Below are 12,112 nucleotides of genomic sequence, written 5' to 3'. Positions count from 1 at the left end.
AATTATAAAAATTTAATGAATACATTATTAAAATTAACTGATAATTGGAATAAAATGTTTTTTCAAATGAAGATAGGCTTACACTGATAAAAATTATATCTTTGCCAAAAATGCAATTTCTTATTCAATAATTGCTTCTTCTTTCCTCCAAAAAACTATTAAGCAGTTAAATTCTACATTACTTAATTTTTTTTATAATAGCCCCAAAAACCAAGAATAGCTTTTAATTTGCATGTAAAAAGTTAGGAAGAGAGCAGGATTGGGTTTCCTAATATTACCCAGATTGTGCGCTTAGATTATCTGATGTAAGCTAACATCATGCTTTTTTTTTTGTAAATGCCTAAAATCTTATTTTCTTTACTTGCAGCTGCAAGTAAAGAATTACAACTGTTATTAATATGAATGTTATCTCTTCCATATTTTTATCTCTAAATGGAAAGTACAAACCATTAACTGCATTTTGCAATATTTTCATTCTGCATTTATACAATATTGGTTGTTCTGGTATAGTATATAGTTTAGCTGAACTTTCTGGATTAAGTTTGAGGGAAGAATGCTAAATAATTATTTGTGTACACAATGACACTTCTTTGTCACTCTATAGAAAGGATGGGACAGCATGTGAGAACTAATGACTATCTCTCCAACTCCAACAAATAGGGGTATACATTATTTAAAGCCTACTACTCTCATGCATACTTTTGATGTATTGCCTGAGGAGGTTTGTAAGCAAGTCTGTACTAAGAAGTGAATAAATTCCTTGTGATATGCTTAGCCATGTATAAAGTAAATAGAGTTCAGGTCTTCTGGAAGGGATAGCCCATATAATGACGACATGTTATGTGCCTCAAGTGCAGGCAAATGATGACTCTTACATGACCGACTCCAATGTAATCAGCAGAATTAAGACTAGATGCCTTTGCCTAAAGGCATTCCATGATACGAGAGCTTCCAGCTTTGATACCAGATCATCAAGGTGGAAAATTTCGTGCAAATATTAAAATGTAAAGATAATGCACAAGTTGCATCCATTAATTAAATCTAAATATCCAAAGAGCATCTGAGTTTTTCTAGCTGAGGCATACACTGCATGGAATTAGCAGTTAGATTAAACTATATCAGCAAATGGGTTCAGTAAAATGTGTGAGAACTGCTAAAGAAAAACTAGACTAAACAGAAAAGAACTGGGGTCTCCCATTTAGTCAAAGCAGAACACATCAATTAAACATGGTTAGATATTTGTGTGGTGAATCTGGCCACAAGTGACCCTGCATTTTATTAAATGCTGAAGAAAGGTATCATATGGAACCAAGAATACATTATATTTTGCAACAAGCTAATGATGTAGAATTAAAGATAGAAGCAATATCTTCTAGACGTGTTTCTCAACAGAAACACATGAGAAACACATGTCTCGAAGATTCAGTTTGGTCATTGCTGTTTGGATATTGTAAAGAGGCAGGACATACTGCAAAATGCTAAAACAGCAATCAAAAACAGGAAAAAAAATGTTACAATTATGTGAGATCAGGATTGTAAGCTTGGATATACCTTGATCACAACCTAGGAGAATTGGAGGGTGTCTTCCAGGAAAGCCGAAAAGGTGAGCCATAGTCCTTTCATGTGTGAACTGCAGAATACAGGACAAGTCGAATTCTTGATTCTGGTACAGTATTTAACCATTGTATGTGAATGGAAGCACTGTCTAATTCCTTGGAAAACAGAAAGTGAACCACAGATGTTTATCAGAATATTGATAGGGGGTTGGCAATACAGGGTCCATGACGCCACCAGTAGTTACCAGTTTACCTCTCCAACCTACTAGGTAAACTTTAGTAATACTAGCGATAGTAAGAGTAGTGATGGGTGGAGCAAAACTACATTTGCTCACCAAATTAAATTGCAAGCCTTTATAATCCAAGATATACTTTGCGTTGGCATTATACGTTTCTTCCAATAGGTAACATACAATAATAGGGACAGATATCCCGTTGGAAATGAGGATCATAACAGAAGTATGTAAATCTAAAATTACTTTACTTTACTTGTTGCCGGAGGAAGGAAATGGAAATTGCTTTTTTTTCCTAAGTCAGGTCAGAGGGCAAGCTAAAAGTCATTTGCAACTAATTCCTTGGGATATGTCTCATAAATAAGAAGGAATGTGAAATAGCCTAGGTTCTTAGGAATGTGTGAAATGTTGACCACAATTCCTCACATGCAGTATTGAAAATATCCAGAAGAATTAGAGATACAAAGCAGATAGCTGCATATTTGGACAAAAGAGATTTATCAAGGAAGATACACTGATCACAAATAATTAATTGGTATAGCCTGGTCTAGCAACCAGTCGAAAGAACATTATACAGAAGATAAAATATTTACTATTCCTAATGTGACCAGCTGGTTCTGGAGACAGATTTTGCAAGAAAAATTGAAGAACAGCTTTTCCCATACCAGACAGACAGTACATTGAGAACCAATCTCTTTAAAGATTTCATAGCAACCTTCCATGTACCTTTAAACTAGGAGAACCTGGTAGCGATGTTATAATATGTAGACAGCATTCTCATTAATTCTAAGATATATACGGAACAGTTTGGCCTCACTGTATGTACTTAAAGCAATTTAAAATGTATTTTAAATTATTCATCACAAGGTACAGCAGAAAAAGAAGAGATCTGTTAACAATGAGAATATGAATTTTCAATGAGGGTTATCAATAGCTACTGACAAGAGAAAAGGTATTTAACGAATGCCATGCCCAGTTACTTTGGGTGGAATAAAAAAGAAAGGGAACTGTTGCTCTTCTTTTCCACTATCGTTCTGAACTTTACTTAAGTGAACCTACTTAGGGAATGAGCTGAGCAGGACCCTGATTTCAGGAAAATGTGGATTGGGAGCAAACTCTGGATTAGACATCCAGACAAATTAAACAAAATTTTGCAAATTCTTTAGATTTAGAGTTGACAGATGACACCAGGCATTTTCATTTTTATTTATATAGTAATGATAAGCTTTTAAATACTGTGGTTACTCATGGTTAAGAGGAAAATAATGAGCTAGTAGCAGTTGGATGATGAGGAGCAGAGAGCAGAGCTGTGTTCTCAGTGTTGGCTGACAATCAGGTAATTGCAAAAAACCTATCAGCTGCAGTGACTAACTGGACAGTCTAATAATATCATCTCTTGTTAGTTGTGGATACCTACATTTGCACAGGGACTACCACCGGTAATCAACAGAAACACTCTTACAGACCAAGACATTCTCTACTTTGTCTACCAGGACTGGAGAATAAAATGATAAGATCTCAGTGCTTCAACCTTTGTTTGCAACAGCATCAAGGAGTCAACATTTCTGGCCTACAGGAGTCATGTGGGATAAACACACATGAGAAAGATGGTGTGCCATTGTATTTGCAATTTTTATCAATGCCAGTTAGTACAAGGACACTGCAGTGAAAGAATTCATTGGCAATTGCTCAGAAATTACAGACAGTGCAAAAAAGTAAATAACTCCATCATAAATAATTTATAATGCAAAAGTATAAAATCCATTTGGACTTAAGATCACTGCTTTAGTTTATACTTTACTTGTAAATACACAAAGCTTGACTATGATCCTCAGCAAGATTTTCATCCATGATAGTTTTGCACGATAAATCAGAAAGTTGTGCAAAGTTAAATATAAACTTTATGCAGCCTGATGTTTAACTGAATTTTTGGACAATCCAAATATTGTAGTTTTTTTAAGAAGCTAAGAATCAAAGAAAAAAGATGGTTAAGGCAAAGTGATTCGGAAGAAGTCCTGATTGAAGCAGGATGAAAGCACTTAATTATATGTTTGTAACTTCAGTAAATTACTTCTGCAGTATAAATAACGTGTCTCCTCTGAGTTTGGTGTGCACTTCACCTTAACCATCTTTTTATTTGGTTCTTTTTCAATTAGTGTTGGCTATTTTCCCTTATTTTGTTTTTTAAACAGCTATTATACATGCTTCATATCAAAAAGGATATTACTTGAATACATATGCACTAGAGATTTAAGATAAATGGGAAATGGAGTATTTCTAAATTAACTGGCATTTCCAGTATGATATTCTTATAAATCACAGGATCAGCTAGAGAATCTGAGTAAACCCTTTCCAGTATGAGCAAGTGTTAGCTTCATAACACACAAGAAATAGAGGATGGTTAAATAATAATAAATAATAAATAAATCTTAAACCCATGCTGGCTGAGAAAGAAATGGCACTAATCTCTTAAGTTTTGGACACTGAAGGAAACTGTGTTGACTCCAAGGAGTAAAGATGTGAGGTACAGTACTAGGTTTAGAAAAGACAAATATATTGGCTGCTTCAGCATCATATAGTTAGCACTAACATCAACAATTAGATGAATATGCTTAGAAGTTCCAGGAAGTGACAATGAAGAGTTAGAGTGGAAAAAATGTTTAATAATTTCCAGAGTATTCTGAGCTAGTTAAGGGATTACTTAATTATTACTGTAGCAGGTAAGATAAGGTTACTATAGTGAATAAGAATCCATTCTTCAGGACATTTTCTCAATATTTTAGGGTTCATAGGTAAATGCTAGACAATCAGTCTGCAAACCATCACAAATTTAGCCATAACCCCTATTGAGTAGTTCCCTCTAGCCTAAAGGAAGGCAAAACAAGATAGACTAGGGGAGAATTTACCTACCCAGTCATTTAGGATTAGTTTGAAGGTATCAGGGGTGCTATTCTCCTTGACATAATAGAGATTTGTTTCAGAGGAGAGGGCTACTTTTGGGATATGAATCCTTTATTCCAACATGTCTTATTTATCTATTGATGAATGTTCATTTCTTTTAACCAGGTATTTGAGGTACCATTTGTTCTGCAAGGGATTAGGAGGTCAAACAGGGTGGGATCTTTCATGGCAAGAAAGGCTATGCACTGATCTCAATACAGGAGCCTAAAAGAGACTGAGGACAATGACAGGGCTTCAAGTCGATACAGATAACTAAGATTTTTGAGGCCAGTGATCCTTTTAGTTATGAATTTCTGATGCCTCTCAAAATATGTGATATGGTTTAACAGTTTGCTATCACAATCATAAAGCCCTCCTTGAAACATATAATTTTGAGACCATAATATCAAAAAGTAAAAAATGCTGAAGACCACAATGTCTAAAAATCTAAAATACCAAATATGCTTACCAGTGTAACCCCAGGTATGAGTGCTAACATGGGCCCTGAAGGGATGTGGACCCAGGAACAAGTGTTAAACTGGGTCTTGCTGGTGGGGGGGAGCAAGTCCAGGAGTTCAATACTGTGGTTTTCTGCATTTTGAGGTTTCAATACTATGATGTCAGGATTATGAGTTTCAAGACTGTGAGCTTCAAGAGTGTGACAGCAACTTCTTTGCATCAAGCGGAGATGTCCTTTGAAATTAGATGAGCCAGACAGAAGTTTCCAAACTACTGCATAGATATAATAGTCAACTGATGAGAAATTATCAACAAGATTGCCTAAATCCCTCTAAATGGAGAGGAATGACACTTATATGGGATGCAATGATATTTTGTTTACCAAACTGAACTATGCTACATTTCTTCACATTTAAGTTAAGACCATTTTCCCTGTGCCAATTGATAACATGGTCTAACCCATGCTGGAGTAGTTGTAGGTCAGTGGAGAACTGAATAACAATGCCCAATGTACAGTTATCTGTAAACTTGTAGGTCTGAGAATAAGAGAGAACCAAACAATGAGCCCTATGGTAAACCAATGGTAAGGTGTTTGTTTTCCGAAGTGGCTTATATGACTCTAACTAAATGGGTTCTGTCAAACAACCTGTCACACATGCATTTAACAACATAAGGATTTACATTCAGATTTACAAGTCTGTCAATAATACCTGCATGGAGAATAGTGCCAAAGGTCTTGTCCACATCAAGATATACTGTATGTACTGCATTACTACTACACACTGCTTCAGTTACTTTTTCAAAGAAATGAATGATGTTCTATCAGTGATTGCACAACTTATAAGTAAGGGATGGCATCTAGGTCCAAAGATGTCATTGTTCCACCATACTCGGCCTTTATCAGACCACTCATGAAGCACAATGACCCCTTCAGTATGCACCCAACCAGACATATTCAACTGAAAAAAAATGCAGGGCATAAACAACATACTCTACATGGAGCACCTCAAAGCCCTATCCCTGTACTCAATTTCCTAAGCACTGCTAAGGAGCAAGCTATGCCTGGCCTTTAGTGCAGCTGCTGATAGACAAGTTGCACATTCATAAAACAAAAAGCATCAGAATTACCCAATCTAGTGTCCTAAACTACCCCTTCTGTGAAATATCTTTCTCATTCTTGTAAAACAGAGTACTTCCCTAAGACAGTTCAGGTGTAAAGTGGACCAGTACAATTTACCCATGGCCTGGCACCTATGTCTCCAGCAGGCAGAGGCAGACTATAAATGCTTGACTACCAATGTCTAAGCCTGGTATCAGAACATGACAGATACATTTGAGCACCATGGTTAGGATTGAAAAGGCCCCTTGAGGTCATTAGACTAATAATCATCTATGAGTCTGTAAAGATGCAGGACTTTCCTTTCACAAAGCTGTATTGATAAATCAGAGTGCAGGGTTAGAGATCTTCAATGTCCAGATTAATGAGGGTGGTATTTAGCTGGAAAGAAAGCAAATACATTCCTTTTAAGCTAACACATTAACAGCCACAGACTTTGTTTTCATTGTGGTAAAGGGAAAATTTATCTGCTATGGTGTCAGCTAAGGCAAAGGCTGCAATGTACAGAAAGAAAGAATGTACTTCCTAGCTGACTCTTGTCAGTGTAGATGCTCTAGTCTGACAAGAGATAGTTGAACAGGGTCTAAGGGGTTTAGAATTTGAGGGTATTTTATGATGCTCTATCACTTAAGGTGGATCTGCATGGAGCTATAGTCATATTCTCAAAATGTAGAGGTTATTTGCAGATATGCCTTCACAGGAGATTATATATGATGTTACCAAATGTAGTTTTGTCAATGGAATCGTCTGCTGCAATCAGGTGACTGAAAAATGCAATCAAAGTGAATGTATGTCATCTTCCAGGATCAAGCCGATATGTTTCAGGATATCTCATGCATGTATGGCTAGTGAGTGTTTGCGGAAATGCCAGTAAACATTCAAGAGTGTCTTAATGAGTAGCTGAGTACAAGTAATGTAACACTCTGTTCAAGGGCTGGATCACAGAACAAAATGTCTCTCCGTTCTGTAGAGGGTGTCCTGGGACAGTTGGAAGAAAAGAAAACATTTTTTTTAACATTGGAACATATTATTTCACTTTGAGTAACACCTTAAAAATAGTGGCTGTCAAGTACTGACAGCAGACACATTTATTTGTAGTTAAGTATTAAGTTATGCAGAATGTTATGCAGCAGAAGAAGCTAATCACATTTCACAGCTCTCTCTTTGGGATGTTGGGACTACAGTCTTAGGTGCTAAGCCCACTTCAGTAACATTTTTTTCTTTTCTTATTGTACACCTCTTTGCAATGTTAAGGGTTTACTCATCATACCAATGTATTAGAATGTTTTAATACATTGACTAAATTCTACCAGATATAACTAACTACTCCCTAATTGTGCACAACTGTGAAGGGCCGTGAGTAGGGTAGATCACATAGGGTCTTATCTTTAACTCATGCTTGGGTATACTGGCCACATGCTCAGGTTATAAGAAGTAAATATGGACACCTTTCCCAATTCAAAATGTTACAGCAAATTTGTATGGTATACATGGGGCCTTGCTCAAATCAAAATTCTTTGAATGGCATTTAACTGGTCTGGGCTTTACCTTCTTTAGTCCTTCATTTCTATAACACAGAAGATAAACATGCCATTTTTTACACACAGACACACAAAAACACACACACAAAACACATATATATATATATATATATATATATATATATATATATATATATATATATATATATATATATATATATATATATATATATATATATATATATATATATATATATATATATATATATATATATATATATATATATATATATGTATATATATATATATATATATATATATATATATATATATATACTGATTCCCATATTTTATTCAGCTATGATTACTGTCGACATCTGTTTTGTTGACAAACTTTGGTCAACAAAACAGATGGTCAACAGTTATGTGAGATCACAGAAGTACTGACATTGGAGAGTATCCAATTTCCCCAGTACTGTGTAACCTTGGAGTTAAGTTATGTAAGAACTAGGTGATTGGGGGGCGGGGTACTGGGGCAGTGTGACCCCTGCAAAAAAGATTGTTATAAAGTTGCATGCTTAGGTTTCTACCTTAAAACTCAAGTGTAGTTATACATTTTTTTCAGTGGACAATTCATTGGTGGTTGCATAGCATTTGATACCCTTGGAGGACTTTTTGAATGTGTGTTGTTTAATGAACTTTTAACTCTGATGAAGTATGTAATATATGCTTGACAAAAGTGTTCAGTCAGACAAAACAGATGGTCAACAGTTGTGTGAGATCACAGAAGTACTGACATTGGAGAGTGTCCGATTTCTCCAGTACTGTGTAACCTTGGAGTTAAATTATATAAGAACTTGGTGATGGGGGGGGGATACTGGGGCATTATGACCCCTCCAAAAAAGATTATTATAATGTTGCATGCTCCAAAGTTATTTCTTGGAGCATGCTCATTGCACTGTTGATTTTTTTTTTTTTTTTTAGCTGCTGCTATTCACATTGACTTTTGAGTGTTTTGTTGCCTTAAAGTACACCTACACACACACACACACACACACACACACACACACATATATATATATATATATATATATATATATATATATATATATATATAGATTTATAGGTCTACTTCACATAACCGAACACTCAAATGTTTGAAATTCATATGGCCGAGACCATATGATTGAACATTTGAATGTCTGAAAATGTGAACTAGACCCGTAAAAATAAAAAAACTCACATTAAACTGTGTATAGCAGGGGGGCTTTGCCCCCTGCACCCCCCACACCCCCCTACTTAAATATACCAACTCCGAAATCGCACTACAGCGAGAACAAGAGAAATCTCCCGGTCCACGCTGTATGCGATTTCCCGTTCAGAATGTCAGTATTTCAAAACTTCGAACATATGGTCTGCTATCATATGGGTTTCGAAGTTTTGAATTTCGGTATTCTGAAGTGGACCCATATATATATATATATATATATATATATATATATATATATATATATACACACACACACACACACACACACACACACACACACATATATATATATATATATATATATATATATATATATATATATATATATATATGTGTGTGTGTGTGTGTGTGCGCGCGCGCGTGCACTCATACTCATTTTTCTTGCTTAGCCATTTCTTTACTGCATTTGATTTGTTCATCTATATTTGTTGAACAACATTAGTGGCAGATTCTTATGAGTTATAGAAATTGAATACATTTCTGTGCAATAGCTACTGTCTGTTTCTAATTTATTGACCTTCCAATCTAAACCATTATGACATTTCTTCAAGCTTAAGATTTGCTTGATCCCCCACTGAATGGCAAAAGCCACAATGACAGCGAAATTGAAAGATAAGCTGTTCAGCCATCATTTCTGGGCTGTTCCGATTTTTATTATCATGCCCCAAACTTTTTCTTACTCACACTCAGCAAGTAATATGGATGTAGTTGAGGAAAGTGTATTATTGAGGTCTCTCAAAAAAGACCATTTATTTGTTTAAATAATAAATATATAATTCAGCAAGTGACTCCTTATACTGACAGCAGGTCTGGCCCCTGGTGTAAGCTTTTTTGAAATAGGTTTTATACTAAAGTGAGTAATGCCACGGTGGTACGGCGGTAGCATTGTTACCTCACAGCAAGAGGTTCTTCCATTCGATTCTTGGCGTGGTTTGGGAGTGCCTTCTGTGTGGAGTCTGCATGTCCTCCCTGCAGTTGGGCAGCATTCGAAAGACATGCATGTGTAAATGGGCATGCATTCGTTGAAGGTTGGGCATTGAGCTGGCACCTCGGCGTTTCATAAAAATCTACTGCCAATCATTAGTGGACCGGAGTTCCGCTGTGGTGACCCCATACCGGGAAAAAAATGAAAGACAAACAACAACTAAAGTGAGTCACTTACATTGAGAACAAGTCTTTCAGAATCAGAGCAAACACTTTGAGAGCATACCTTGTGGAATATGGCCCAACAACAGATGTACCATACTAGCACACTGCGTAAGTAAACATGATTTTATATCACATTGGGCAAATAAAGGCAATTATTTTGTGCATGAATTTTGTCATAAACTTTTTTGCATCAGATGGCAAGAATACAAATGATACAGCACTTAGTGCGATATGATATTATGTCCTAGTTCAGACTGCTATTTCATTTATGGTAAGTTCAGCTGATTCCTGCTGCTACTCACCACTGCATCTTGGTCTGGACAGATACTCTTTGCTTGTTACATCTATCTGCTTTTCTGAGTAGAAGATTCCTACAAAAGAGTGGGAGGTTGCCATAATGGTTAAGGTGTTTATCTTACAAACACAAGATGCAAGGTTTGATTCTCAGATAGAGTAACTGGCTAGGCTTAAGATGGCCCAGAAGGGCAGTTAGCCTAGTATGAATCTGTGCCAGAGTCCCTTAACAAAAATGTCACTTCTTGCCCCTTCATCTATATGATTGCATGGTAGTTAAGTGGGCATTAAAGTGATATAATGGATCTTTGTTGAAGGTTCCTTTGTCACTCTACTCTGATAGTAGATCCATAGGTTGGATAAGATTGCTCATTCTAATTATTTTTTTCATCATTTAACCATGGTAGTACAGCACCAGTCATTTGGTAAACAGTATCACAATGTTGTTTTCCCCTTGACATGTAGTATACATTTTTTTATTTCTCTCTTCAGCCCTTCCTACTCCCATCCTCCCACCTGAAACTATGTCTATTATTTAAAGTTCCTTGCTGATTACAATCCCCAGTAGCATTTGCATCTGTGTTATTCTCTGTTATATTCACAATTTAATTAATATTTGTTAATTTAACTTAGCATGCCTCACAGCAAGAGGTTCTCCATTCGATCTTTGGCTGGGGTGCCTTCTGTGCGGAGTCTGCATGTCCTCCCTTTGGTCGTGTGGGTTTCGTCTGGGTGCTCCAATTTCCTCCCACATCCAAAAGGCATGCTGTAGGTGGGTTGGACACTGTAAATTGGCCTTAGGCGTGAGTGCGTGCATGTGTGTGCCTTCTGTGGAAGGTTGGGTGCTGGGCTGGCAACTCGACACCGTAGAGCTCCGCTGCCAATCATGAGCGGACAGGTGATCCGCTGTGGCAACCCCTAACTGGGAAAAGATGAAAGAAGAAGAAGAAGTTAATTTAACTTAGCAATTGGTACATTCAGGTGGTATAAGAGTTACGATTCCTACCTTGCAGTACCCAAATCTCTGGTTTGATTTTTTTTCCTGAGGTACATTCGGTGTGGATCTTGAATTTTCTCACTATGCTTGCTTTGTTCTGGGGTCTCTGGTTTCCTTCCACTATCCATAGACATATTAACTGGTTGACAAATGTCTGTAAATGTATGCTTGGATGCATTGTGGATGTCCAACAGTATAGTCACTGTGGGAATAGTGAATGTTTTGGGTCTGGGTCTTGCACTGTGCAGTTTTTTTTTTTTTTTATGATTTACATTCATGCCTTCATTATTCTGAGCAGAATAAAGCTGCGTGTAGAAAATGGATGGATGAGTTATTGAATATACTAGTGTGTGTGTGTGTGTGTGTGTGTGTGTGTGTGTGTGTGTGTGTGTGTGTGTGTGTGTGTGTGCGTGTGTTTATGTGTGTGCTTGTGTGCATCTGCATGTGTGTGTGTGTGTGTGTGTGTGTGTGTGTGTGTGTGTGTGTATATGTGTGTGTTTGTGTGCGTGTATGTGTGTCTTTGTTTGTTTAAGTGTGTCTTGGTGCATGGGATTGTGGGTATATGTGTGTGTGTGCAGGGTTGTATGCGTGTGTTTGTTTGCATGTGTGTGTGTGT

The sequence above is a fragment of the Protopterus annectens genome, chromosome 10.part0 (genome assembly GCF_019279795.1).
Source record: "Protopterus annectens isolate FY-2018-M chromosome 10.part0, PAN1.0, whole genome shotgun sequence".
Taxonomy (NCBI): Eukaryota; Metazoa; Chordata; order Ceratodontiformes; family Protopteridae; genus Protopterus; species Protopterus annectens.
This window is presented reverse-complemented; position numbering follows the sequence as displayed.